General features: G+C 38.7%; 1 protein-coding gene across 2 annotated transcripts in view; it reads left to right on the top strand.

Moving 5' to 3' along the window:
* The window catches only part of KCNQ5 (potassium voltage-gated channel subfamily Q member 5), a 615,123-nt gene that overhangs the window by 569,554 nt on the left and 31,774 nt on the right, over window positions 1-13,795 (top strand). The window lies entirely within an intron of this gene.

The raw sequence follows: 13,795 nt of genomic DNA, 5'->3' as shown, positions 1-13,795 counted from the left end.
CAAATATTCCAACTTTGAACTAAATAGATGTCTACATTCTTGCTCTGCCCATTTTAATCCCTTTGGGAGGATTTATATCTGTCAGGGAATGTTAAGTGGCTATATTGAAAATAAATACCTCTGATCTTCTTGGCTATTTCTGCCTCTTACTAAAAAGTCAGAGGAAAGCTTAAAATACCCTAACCAATTGAACTACTCAGATACATGGTCTAATCTCAGATATCAGTATGATTATTTACTTCTATTTTTAGCTGGCCATTTAGAGTCATGTTAAACACTGATTTATTCTAGGGTTGAGATTCACTCTTAGAAAAGCAGAAATGAGTCAAAGATTTGATAAATGGCACCAGCAAAGTAATTCACTTGGATAGTACACTACTTTGCCATGTTTCAAGCATTGAAGAAAGCTTTAGTGTTGTGGTCTCTTTAACTTTCTCTCTGTCTCATTTTTTTTAAATCAGTAAATGTTTGTGGAGATATGAAAACCATAGTTTTAGGAAATGTATACCCAAGAAGATTTATCTTTTTTAAAAAACTCTTATTTTTATTTATTCTTTATTGTATTGTATAGAGACAGAAATTAAGAGAGGAGGGGAGATAGAAAAGGTGAGAGACAGAGAGACACCTACAGCACAGATTCACAGCTAGTGAAGCTTCCCCCTACAGGTAGGGACCGGGGGCTTGAACCCAAGTTATTGTGCATGGTAACATGTATCCTCAACCATGTGCACCACCATCTGACCCTCCCAAGAAGATTCTTAAACATAGCTTGTAACAGGAGGCCAAAACAGAGGTGAATTAAAGCCCAGTTACTTTCCAGGGGAACCCTCAAACAGCAATACCTACATACAAGGAAGTCATATCTTTTTGTGTGCCCTTTTTGTTTTATAATTTTTGATTGCACTCCTTGTCTTTCACGTTATTTTAGTTTGATAACTATATGACCACCTCAGTGCTGGGGAACTTGAAAGCTATAGAAATATTCAAGCCCCCCCCAAAAAGAAAAAAAATTTCAAACCCAGAATATTTAAAAATATATTGAAAAATAATGTCTGCAACTTATTACAAGTGGGGTGCAAATGATCTACTATTGCACTGTCCCATATGCTGGCCAATAACCCCATGAGTCTTAAAATGTAAATTAATTACAATTAATCAAATTTAACATTTAGTTCATTTGAAGAATTCAGTAGTCACAGGTAAGACTGTATTTAGTGGTTCAGAAGGTAGTGCAGTGGATAAAGCATTGGGTTCTCAAGCATGAGGTCCCAGGTTCAATCCTTGACTGCGCATGTTCTGGAGTGATATCTGGTTTTGCCTCTCTCTATCTTTTTCATAAATAAATAAATCTCAAAAGCAAACTGTTTAGCAGAAGAAATTAGAATTTCTATGGTTGCAGAAAGTTCTATTGGAATTCTATTGTAAAAAACTGATTTTTGCAAGTCTAGGAGTACTCTTGAGAATCTTTACATGCATTAATTTTGTCCATCAAGGACTCTAAAGTGAAGATAGGGCAACTCATCCGCAGATTATTCTGACTTCCAACAAGCACCAGAAATTCTTATCTAATGGGAACAGATTAGATTTCCTAAAAGTCATACTTAAACCCAATTTGTGTCATTTCCTAAGATCTTCTGAAGCTTTCTCTGTTTGCTTCACTACCTATAAAAAGAACTATGAGCTACAAGAAAGAAAATGAAATAGGTTTATACTGCTAGCTAAACATTTTAGCAGCAGTTTAAGATTTATTTTGTTATACCTTCCCTTGAAACTTCACTGATTTAGTAAAATCTTTTGAAGAATTTGCTTTTCAGAATTCTTCCTATGGTCCTTTTTATTTTTTTTTTAAGAACCTTATTCTTTATGTGCCTTTCGATTTTTGTCGATTTCTGAAGTTTTCTAATTGCTACTACTTTGTGACTCGAGGGGGATGTTCTTCTCCCCATATGCTGATTCTGCCTAGTGGTTTTTCTTTTTTTAATCACTTCTATGTCTCATTTAAAATTCTTGAATTCCATAGAAAACATAATAGATACACTTAATACTTAATGACCTAGTTGGAAATGTTTTAACTCATGATAGTACTTAATTTCTATAACAACAACAAAAAAATGACTAAGACACCAACCAATACAATAGCAGTTCTGCAAAGGGGCTCAGAGATGTAAATCCTGTATCTGAAGCAATGTCCTTTTACTGATAAGCCAAACATACCTTCACTGGTATTTTTAAATTTTTTTTCCCAGAATGCACCCACCTCTTTTTAAAAAAACTTTTTAAAATTTATTTTTAAAAGGAGATATTAACAAAACCATAGGATAAGAGGGGTACAACTCCACACAATTCCCACCATCAGATCTCCCTATCCCATCCCCTCCCCTGATAGCTTTACTATTCTTTATCCCTCTAGGAGTATGGACCCAAGGTCATTGTAGGATGCAGAAGGTGGAAGGTCTGGCTTCTATAATTGCTTCCTCGCTGAACATGGGCATTAACAGGTTGATCCATACTCCCAAACTGCCTTCTCTTTCCCTAGGGTGCAGCTCTGGGGAATCTGAGCTCCAGGACACATTGGTAGGGTTGTCTGTCCAGGGAAGTATGGTTGGCATTATACTAGTATCTGGAAGCTGGTGGCTGAAAAGAGAGTTAACATACAAAGCCAAACAAATTGTTGAACCATCGTGGACCTAAAGGCTGGAATAGTGCAGATGAAGTGTTGGGGGGGGGGGGTCCTCCATTTTGTAGACAGCTAGTAGGCATATTTTAGTTATATTTCAAAGGGCCTGTGGCTATACTAGTCCCCCCTCGCCCCCCCCCCGCCTGAAATCTGATATGCAGGTGGATCCAACTTGTCTGAGGAGGTGATGTCATGGCTGGAAAAGGGACAGAAAGCTGGATCAGGGAAGATAGTAGCTCCCTAATATGGGAAAGGGGTATAAATATTGTTGACTGTAAACCCCATCGATTTGATTTGGTCTGGGGCCCATATTCAGCTTAGGAGCCTATGTGAGCTCTGCATCTCTGTAGATATGAGCTCACATTCTATGGTCATGAGTAGGAACATTCCAAGCTGCCCCAATATCAGGACCCATCTTCCTCAGGTGTAGCACAGAGTATGTTGTCCATCCTCCCTTTGGAGGATGGAACATTCTCTACTGTTGTTGATCCAAGATGAGGACAAGGTCCTATGGGGGGCCCACAAAGGAGTCTATTGTGTTGTTCCTGATAGAGATGACGTGTAATAATGGAGAGAGGGATTGATTTGAGGTCTAGGCCCATCATGTCTGTTTGGAAATCTCAGGACTTCCCCCGAATAGGGCCCCAGCTGATGGGGTGGCCTGATAGTGACTAAAGATTAAAGTATGCCAGTCTCTTGCCTTTATTCAGCTTTTGCAGTCCTTGCTTTGCCAAAGTTAGCTTGGAGTGAATGAGAGAACTGTAATAGGAAGTAGGTGAGGAGAGTATCTAAGTCTAATTAGATACTATTTCACTAGGAACTTTATACTGAGTCACTGCAGACTATTGTGTACTTTTGCTTTCAGATATATATTTTGCCCTAGTTTATGGATACGTGTGAACATAAGCTCTATCTCACGGGACCTGGTCTTGGATTTTGGGACTTTGTTAGGAAGTGAACTACTTGGAATGGAATTAGAGAATTCTATGAAAGGAAAGGTCTCACCTGAGTAATGAAGCTGAAGGGTTGTCATTCCATACCTGAAGTTTCTGGACACATTCTGAAGTGAAGCAGCTGAGGTGGTACTCCTTGCGCTGATTAGGTTGGGATCGGTGGATGCAATATTATTTGGTATGAATTGAGAGAAGCATGCAGGAAAGTGAGCCCTACCCTGAGGTTCCAGGACTGGGGGAAATATAAGCTCTATAGTGGAAATGTGAGGTTCCTGCTGTCTTTGGGTTCAAGAAGACAATAGATAGTTATAGTTATAATCATATTATTTGGTAATTGGGTTAACTTTGAAAAAATCCCTTTGTTAGGATTTGCTGTATAATACCCAACATCACCATAATTTATGCCCTTTGGCATTAGTTGTATATAGCTGTGCCATCAGTTACGTCTGTTCTCCCTGGTCTAGGCTTTTGAGAGAGTCAACATATCAAAGACTCAGCCTATGTATTAAAAAGACTCTGTGCTTTAAAAAGTTTTAGACATACAATCAGTTTTTTCCCCTCTCATTTTAATTAGTGATTTATATGACTACAAATTAACAGGAGTGTACATAAACACTATTCCCACCACCAAAAGACTGTATCCCACCCCACCCACTCCCCACCTCTTTTTTAATTAGTAATTTAATAATAGTTCACAAGATTATAAAATTACAAAGGTATAGTTTCACAACACAGCCATCACCAGAGTTCTGATCACACACCCTTTCTCACAAAGAAATTAATTGTTTGGTCATTTTTTAAAAAAATGTTTTATTTATTTTCCCTTGTTGTTCTGTTGTTGTGGTTATTATTGTTGTTGTTATTGATGTCAACATCTTTGTTGGATAGGACAGAGAGAAATGGAGAGAGGAGGGGAAGACAGAGAGGGGGGAGAGAAAGATAGACATCTGCAGACCTGCTTCACCTCCCGTGAAGCAACCCCCCTGCAGGTGGGGAGCCAGGGGCTCGAACTGGAATCCTTACTTGGGTCATTTTATTTTTTGAAGTTCATATACTTTATATTTAGCCTATGAGTGAAGCCTTCTGGTCATTGTCTTCCACCTTTTTGTTTATTTCATTTACCATAGTCACTTCTAGTTCTACCTATTTTGTCCCAAAGGTTCCATATGCCCACTTCTCACAGCAACCTGAATAGCATCTTATTTGTGTGCTGTGGATTACAAATGTAAATATCTATTATCCATCTCTAAAATAGAAGCTTTCTTTTGGTGTTTTCCTTGTTATCTGTTAATTGTTTGATTATTTAATATGAGCAAATGAACTTGCCTTTTGTTTTCCAGTAGCTTTTACAATTGTAATAACATAGCAATCAATTTAAAATATGAAATAGCAAATTTATATCCCATTGCAAGGATGACAATATGGAAGATATTATTATTACATTTCTTAAAAGACAAAACAATTTTTTTTACTTTAAGGTATTAATATATATTAATTATCTGTCTTTTCTAGCTTCTAGACTGAGAATAAAGATTCTTAGTTAATGAGATAATGAAGGCCATTCTCTGAACTTATCAAGATTGTATTACAGATTGTAGTGCAGAATAATACTTATTTATTTATTTATTATGCACTGCCAAGGATCAAATATGAGACCTCATCAGAAACCAAGGCTTTAGCCATTGCTCCACCTCCCAAGCCACTTAAGAATCCTGGCTTGAGCCCCCAGCTCCCCACCTGCAGGGCAGTAGCTTCACAATCGATGAAGTAGGTCTGCAGGTGCCTATCTTTCTCTCCCCCTCTCTGTCTTCCCATCTTCTCTCAATTTCTCTCTGTCCTATCCAGCATCAATAACAGCAATAATAACAATAATAACAATAAACAACAAGGGCAACAAAAGAAAAAAATATAGTCTCCAGGAGCAGTGGATTTGTAGTGCAGGCACCAAGCCCAGCAATAATCCTGGAGACAAAAAAAAAGTTTTATATAGTTTCTCTAATATTACCTCAAAATATTATTTAGTGGGAGGACATATACATGTTGGACACGTATTTTCAAATTCTAGGAGTTTTATGTATTTTCAGATCTTTAGAGGGAAATTTACTTATTCTTGACAAAAAAAAAGCATAGCTTCCTTATGATTGTATTCAAACATATGTACTGATAGAGCTGTGTACTTGCATTATCCCATTATACTCCGTGACTTTTCTTTTAGGGAGGATAAGAGATGAAATGAGAGAATGATGGGGCCCAGGTGCTGGCATACCTGATAAAATACATGTTACAGTGTACAAGGACCCAGGTTTAAGCATTGGTTCCTACTTGCTTCATGAGTGTTGAAACAATGGTGCAAGACTCTCTCTCCCTCTCTCTCTCTCCCTCTCTCCTCCCCCTCCTCACCTCCTGTTTCTTTCTTTTTTATTTTTTTTCAATTTCTTTATTGGGGAATTAATGTTTTACATTCAACAGTAAATACAATAGTTTGTACATGCATAACATTTCTCAGTTTTCCATATAACAATACAACCCCCACTAGGTCCTCTGTCATCCTTTTTGGACCTGTATTCTCCCCCACCCACCCACTCCAGAGTCTTTTACTTTGGTGCAACATGCCAATTCCAGTTCAGGTTCTACTTGTGTTTTCTTTTCTGATCTTTTTTTTCAACTTCTGCCTGAGAGTGAGATCATCCCATATTCATCCTTCTGTTTCTGACTTATTTCACTTAACATGAATTTTTCAAGCTCCATCGAAGATGGGCTGAAAATGGTGAAGTCACCATTTTTTTATAGCTGAGTAGTATTCCATGGTGTATATATACCACAGCTTGCTCAGACACTCATCTGTTGTTGGATACCTGGGTTGCTTCCAGGTTTTGGCTATTACAAATTGTGCTGTTAAGAACATATGTGTACACAGATCATTTTGGATGGGTATGTACCTACTGTTTCTATATCAATTTCTCCCTCTTTCCATCCAAAAGAAATAATAATAAAATTAAATATTTTTAAAGTAAGAAAATAGAAGATGAAACTATACTAGTCCACCATTCATGGAGCTTGCCCTGTGTGGCTACTTCTTTCCATGTAGTGGTGAGGGGCTCTAATCCAGGTCATCTAGCAAGCTAAAGTATACAGTCTACTTGGTCAGCTGTCACTCATCCCCCAAAATGTACAATTTATTTACATCCAATTCAGCAATTAATTTCTAGGGCTGATGAAATAGCTCACTTGGATAGTGTACTACTTTGTCATGTGAGCAACCCAGATTTGAGTCCAAGTTCCACACTGAAGGATGCTTCTCTTTTTCTACCACTCTATCTCTATCATAAAATAAAAACAAAAAGAGAGAGAGAGAGAGAAAGAGGAAGAAGGAAAATAATTTTTAAGTAAAAAACTGAAATTAGCAAAGAAGTAAACAGGTGTCTAAGCAAATCGATAAACTGTTAAACATGCTACACACAATATTCATTATATTATGTTTTATTTATTGACTAGAGCTTCCATTATAAAATATCATAATCTGAGTGACCTAAACACAGAAATGGATTTTTTTTCACAGCCCTAAAGACTAGAAGTCCAAGATCAAGGTGATGCCAAGATTAATTTCTTCTTTGGCTTATCTTCCTGACATGTAGATGGTCATCATTTAACTGTGTTCTCACATGACTTTTCCTCTATGTATGCATTTTGTGAGTCCTATTTCCTTCCCTAATCATGATATCAGCCACATTGAATGAAGACCCAATGTAAAGGTCTCTCTTTAACTCAATCTGTTCTTCAAAGACCCTGCCTCCAGGGGCCAGGTGGTGGCACACCTGGTTAAGTGCACACATTGCAGTGCACAGGGACCCAGGTACAAGCCCCTGGGTCCTACAGGGGGAAAGCTTCATGAGTAGTGAAGCAGGTCTCAGAGGCAGGAAATGCCTCCTTGCCTGCAGGCCCTGCCCTCAGAGGCAGGAAAAGCCCCTTCGCCATTAGGCCCCACCCACTCTGCAATGCCAGATCACCCCTCTCAACCCCCAGCATATCAGGGCCCCACTCCTCCGCCTCTTCTGCCCCTCTCCACCTACCAGGCCTCTCTTCAGTCTCACGCTGTCGCTTGCTACTCTTACTTATTGCTCCCTGCTTTATTCCAGTTCTTTTAAAAATGCCTGCACAACATCATTCAGGTTTCTGACCAAAAGGTTTCTGTTCACCCCTACACTGCTATTCCCCTGAGAGAAATGGAGTCTTTTACAGACATTGACCCATTTATATATGGCCATTAAGAAAGAGGGAGATGTTGGGAAATTGTGAGGATGTGGTTGAGCTTGGCAGGGCTTGAACCTGAGGGGTGCATCTATCTTGTTAGTCTCTTTCTCTACCAAGAGGTTGAACAAGGAGGAAAAGTAGTAACCCCAAAGATGTGCCTTGTCCTATCAGACTCCCTGCCTCACAAAGCACCCTGCATTCCTGATACTATGGCCATTAGATAAAAAGAAAGGGGAGATGTCAGCCATTAAGCCAGCCCCCCCCCCCCCCCCCGCTCCATTCGCCATTGCTGATAGTATGGCCTATTTACATAGTCATTGTTTTGCCTGAAAGATCTCCACCCACTGATCTATCTTCTTTCTACCTCGAGACCCTGTCTATAAGGTAACATTAATCCCACCAGTTAAAACCATTGCAACAGTTGCTAAGGAAGTTCCCAGTGTGCCCTTTTTCTTTCTCCACCCCCTTTTCCTAGCCATTTCCGTTTCCAACTTGCCACTTCCGGTTTTATCCTATAAAAGTCACTTCTGTTTCTGGGTTCTCTCTCTTTCTGTGTCCCGACCTGGAGAAGGGCAGGCGTGCAGGCAGGGAGGCAGACACCAGCCATTGCAGTTTGGCCATTGCAGTTTGGCGCCATGTGGTTTAACCGCTGTGCTCACACCCGACTCTGGAGCCCCTGCATGAATAAAGAATTGCGTTCCCACTCCACCACGAGTTCCTGGTCTCTCTCCCAAATTGCTGAGTAAGCAGCAGCCCAGGCTGGCTCTGGTCGATTTCTCTCCAACCCAGATAGTACACGCCTGGGAAGGCACCCCCATGCTTGCCCGGCAGGTCTGCAGATGTCTTTGTCTCTTTCCCTCTCTATCAACCTCTCCTCTCTCAATTTCTCTCTGTCTCTGCCCAATAACAAATAAATACATTTAAAAATAAATAATAAAAAAGACTCTGTCTCCAAATACACTTATTTCCTGAGATACTGGGGACTAGGGCTCTAACATACAGTTTTGTAAAGGAGGAGCATACACAATTCAACCTATAATATAAGGGAAAATAATCAATTTTATGTAGCTGTTTGAAAATACCATAAAATAATTTTCAGATTTAATATAATCCCATCAATACCTGGTTATGTTCTTTCACAATATTAAACATCTGAATACCTGGGACTATCTATCTTTGTTGCTTATTTTTTTATTTTTGTTTGTTTGTGATTATTAGTTTTTTGTCTTCATCATCAGGACTTCACTGCTCCAATTCAACTTCTTCAGGGAGCAAGGGAGGGAGAGAGAGAGAGAAAGGTTGAGCTAGAGATAGAGAGGTTAGAGGTAGAGCTAGAGAGCTAGAGATAGAAAGTATCACACAATGCAGTTGGGACTGTAATAGAATCCTGGTCACACCCATGATAATGTAGGTGCGCTACCCAAGTGAACTATTTTGCCAGCCCAAGTGTTACCTCTCAAATTTGTACTTCACACTGTCTAAATACTATGTTAAGTTGAATCTTGGACAAAATTTTATACAAAAGTTAATATATACTCATTTACTTTAAATAATAAATAAAATGCAAAAGCCATATCCAGTATAATTTTTTATCTATAAAGAGGTTAAGGAGGGTTGGGTGGTGGCACACCAGATTAAGCGCACATAGTAGGAAGAGCAAGGACCCACACAAGGATCCCAGTGGGAGCCCTGGACTCCGCGGTGAGGAGAGGAAGGTCTCTTCACAAGCGGTGAAACTGGTCTGTATGCAGGTATCTCTCCCCCTCTGGATCTTCTCCTCCCCTATCAAATTCTCTCTGTCCTATCAAAAAAATTAGGAAAAAAAAATGGCCACAGAGCAGTGGATTTGTAGTGCAGGCATGAGCACCACTGATAATCCTTGAGGCCAAAAAAGTTAACAACAGTTGTAAATGCCGAAAATTTTTAATTTGCTTTTATTTACAGAAATGCTAGATAAATTCTCAGACATTTACACCAAAGCACCAAAGCATGTACTGAAAACACAGCAAAGCAACATTCTGCCCATATATTTAATAAATGGTATATAGCAATTTATCACATTAATTAATTTTTTTCACATTCTGAATCTGTTCTTTTCTTATTTAAAAGAATACATGTGTTTGGTTTTATACTTATACATGTGTTTGGTTTTCTCATGCTCCATAGGTATAATAAGCAGACTATATGGTTACAATGTACAAATAATAATAATAAGATAATTGGGAAGGAACTGGGGAGATAATATAATACTTATACAACAAATCTTTCATGCCAGAAGCACCAAAGGACTCAGGTTTAATCCCCAGCACCATCATAAGCCAGAGCTGAGCAGTGCTTTTGGAAAAAAAAAAAAAGGCAATCCATAGACATGCTTACCTGAACGCTTTATGCTAGTGCTATTATATATATAGTCTATCTGAAAAAGTTGGTCCTGAGCAGTGAAGCCCAAGTGATAAAGAGTGTGTGTGTGGGGGGGGGGTGGGGGGGAAGTATGGGGCAATTGGGAAAAGCTCTATTCAAATAAAGCAATGCAAAGCTTATCTATTTAGAAACTATATTTTTTGTCAATCATCAAGAAATTAATCAAAATACTGTACAATTTGTTCTTCCTATGAAGATAACCGAAACAAACTATTGGAGCTGACTAGTTATTCTGAAGAGAAATGACCCTAAGAAGCTGTTGACTAACTATATTATGTTGTTAATTTCTCTCAATATGCACAATAATCACGATGCCTGCTAGGTTTCACTTATATGAAGTCATTTATTTCCCAGGCCAAACCTGTGTTCTAAGCAACCAACCAAATAAATAAAATTGGGATGAAAATTCACAGAATTCTTCAGTTGAAATTGCAAGCAGCTTTACTTTGCCATTGCATAACTCCACACCCCTCCAGCCTCGCCAGACCTGCTAAAGAGCAGTGGTCCAAGAGATAATAGTCTCTGTGAAACCTCAGGAAACTTGCATCACTTCCCTTGTATTGTTTCTTCATTGCTGAGATGAAGATGGCAGAGTGTTGATCCTGTAGGATTTTAGTGGGAGTTATTTGCAGAGCTGGGCATAGTGTTGGACAAGAATTGCACATGAACATGAGTTATGTAACTCTCGAAGTATTCAGACTCCTTAGTATTTTTCCACCATCCTGCTTCTACAACCATCATCTGCTCTGGGGACCTTCTCTCCTTTTGAGTGTTGCCTGCTTCCGTGAGAGTTCACAGAGAAGAGGGATTCCTTTATTTTTAAGGGATGCTCTCAAATAACAAATGTTTATAATCTTGAATGCCTGAAGCCTCTTCCCCAGGAAGCAATTATTGTCTCCCCTTGAAGTTACCTTCTTACCACCTGTACTGAAGAAATACTCAAGAATAATTTTATTCAGGACTGGCAAAAAATTTTTTTTCTTCCTACTTTGAAGCACGTGCAAATATGTGTGTGTGTGTATATATATATAATGTTATTAAGGATTTAACAATGATTTTTCAAATTACAGTGGGGACAGGGGTAGATAGTATAATGGTTATGCAAAGAGACTCTCATGCCTGAGGTTCCAAAGTTTCAGGTTCTGTCCCCTGCACCACCATGAGCCAGAGTTGAGCAGTGTTCTGGTAAAAAAAAAACAAAAAAAAAAGATTACAGTGGTGTAGTTCCACACCACACCCACTACCAAAGTTCTGTGTGAGTATACTCTCCACTGCAAACCACTATAGTTCTCACAGTCTTAGCTACATTTTTCAGCAAGTTCATATGTTTTAATTTTATTTTTTAATATTTATATATTTGTTTATTTATAGAGACAGACAGGAATCCATAGGGAAAGAAGACATAAAGAGAGAGATAAACAGGGGCCGGGTGGTAGCTCACCTGGTTGATCGCACATGTTATAGTGTGCAAGGACCGAGGTTCAAATCCCCAGTCCCCACAAGTAGGGGGAAAGTTTCACAAGTGGTGAAGTAGGGCTCCAAGTGTCTCTCTGTCTCTCTCCCTCTCTATCACCCCCTTCCCACTTGATTTCTGGTTGTCTCTATCCAATAAATAAAGATAATAATAAAAAATTTAAAGTGAAGTCTATTCTAAAAGAGAGAGAAAGACACCTGTAGTACTGCTTCCCTACTCCTGAAGTTTTTGCCCTGCAGGTGAGGGCCAGGGCCTTGAACTTGAATTCTTATGCATTGTAACATGTTTGCTCTACCAGGTATGCCATTGTTCAGCCCTGTATTTCACATAAGAGTGAAACCATCCTAAACATAATCACCTTCAGGTCCAACCATTAAAACCACAATCTGATACCACCTCACACCTATAAGATTGGCCTACATTAACAAAACAGAAAAGGACAAGTGTTGTCAAGGCTGTGGAGATCTCTGGATATGATACTGACAGGAAACTTCTGGAAAGAACTTGGTTGTTATCAGCCAAGAAATCAAAGAATGGTTTGTAGAACACCCCAAGGAGAGTGTAAGCATGAGAAGAGAAGAAAGTCTACACAAAATCAAGCAAGAGGCAGTGGTCAGATGTACTGTATAATATAGCATGTAAATATAGCATGTAAATAAAGCATGAGAACTTCTTTTGAAAAATGACAAAAGAGAAATCATCAGTGACTCTGGAGGGAGAAAAAAAACATGGTAGAAGAAGAGTTTGGAACCAGATTGTCAGAAGAACACATTTATTTATTTATTTATTTATTTATTTATTTATTTATTTATTATTGGATATAGACAGAGAAAAATTGATGGAGGGGATATAGGAGGAGAAAGACAGAGAGACAACTGCAGCCCTGCTTCCTCACTCCTGAAGCTTTTTCCCTGCAGGTGCAGACCAGGGGCTTGAACCTGGGTGCTTGTACACTGTAATATGTGCACTTACCTAGGTGCACCACTGCCTGGTCCCTAGCAGAACACTTTTTAAGTTTTCTTATTAGAACTTCTGACTATAATAATGGCATAGATGAGGTGTCAAGAAGTTCTTTATAACTAGCATGGGCTCATCATCAAATCTTCTAAAATTGATCATATCTCATCAACAAAGAACCACTGTTGATGTGTCAGTTTCTGAGGTGGAAATGCAAATCAAGTCTCTGGATGACCCTGAATTGGGTGCTAAGATCTTTCAAGTACAGGTACCAAGTCTTCTTACTATGCTGAAAGGCAGTATGGGAATATTCCCTTGACCAAAAGCACACTCTCTTAATATGCATTCTCAGCCCTGAAATCTGAAATCTCACACCATACTTCAGATAAGAATGCTCCACAAATAGAGAAGAGGCACATGTTTGCCATTGTGGGATTTTGTTAAATCTACAAGCTGTTTAATCATCACCAGTTCTTAATTTTGCTGATGGCATCTCTGCTATTTTAGCAGAGGTGATGAATCTTTGTTTGCAAGTCACTGTTAAGACATTGCTGACAGCCAAGTCTTTGACATATTACAGTAAAGGATGATTCTAGAACATTTTGTGGATCATTTAGCACATACTTTTAAAACCAGCTAATATTTCCCTGAAATATGCTTTTTTTTTTTCAAGATAATCACCTGTGGCTACTTTATCTCTGTGACTGCATTAAACCTGTGTTTTCACTGAACATACATTTTGCAACATTTAATTTTTAACATTTTATGTAGCTATAAGTAAATAGGATTTTCCACTCATGGCCATGACTAAAAATATTCAAGAGCAACTGATATGAATATGTACTTTAATTACTTATTTGCTTAACACTTCATAGTTCGTATGGCGATTGGCAAAATAGCTCACTGTAATAGAGTGCCTGCTTTGTTGTACACACAGCCCAGGTTTGAAGAAGTTCCAAACTATGATATCCTCCCCTTCTTTCACTAATTCCCTCTGTCTCTTTTTCTTTGTTTTAAATTTTCTTTTCTTTTTGTTTGTTTTCTATTGGTAGCTAGGCTATT

The sequence above is a fragment of the Erinaceus europaeus genome, chromosome 4 (genome assembly GCF_950295315.1).
Source record: "Erinaceus europaeus chromosome 4, mEriEur2.1, whole genome shotgun sequence".
Taxonomy (NCBI): Eukaryota; Metazoa; Chordata; class Mammalia; order Eulipotyphla; family Erinaceidae; genus Erinaceus; species Erinaceus europaeus.
The sequence above is the reverse complement of the archived record's forward strand: the minus strand, read 5'-3'. Positions and strand labels throughout refer to the sequence as shown.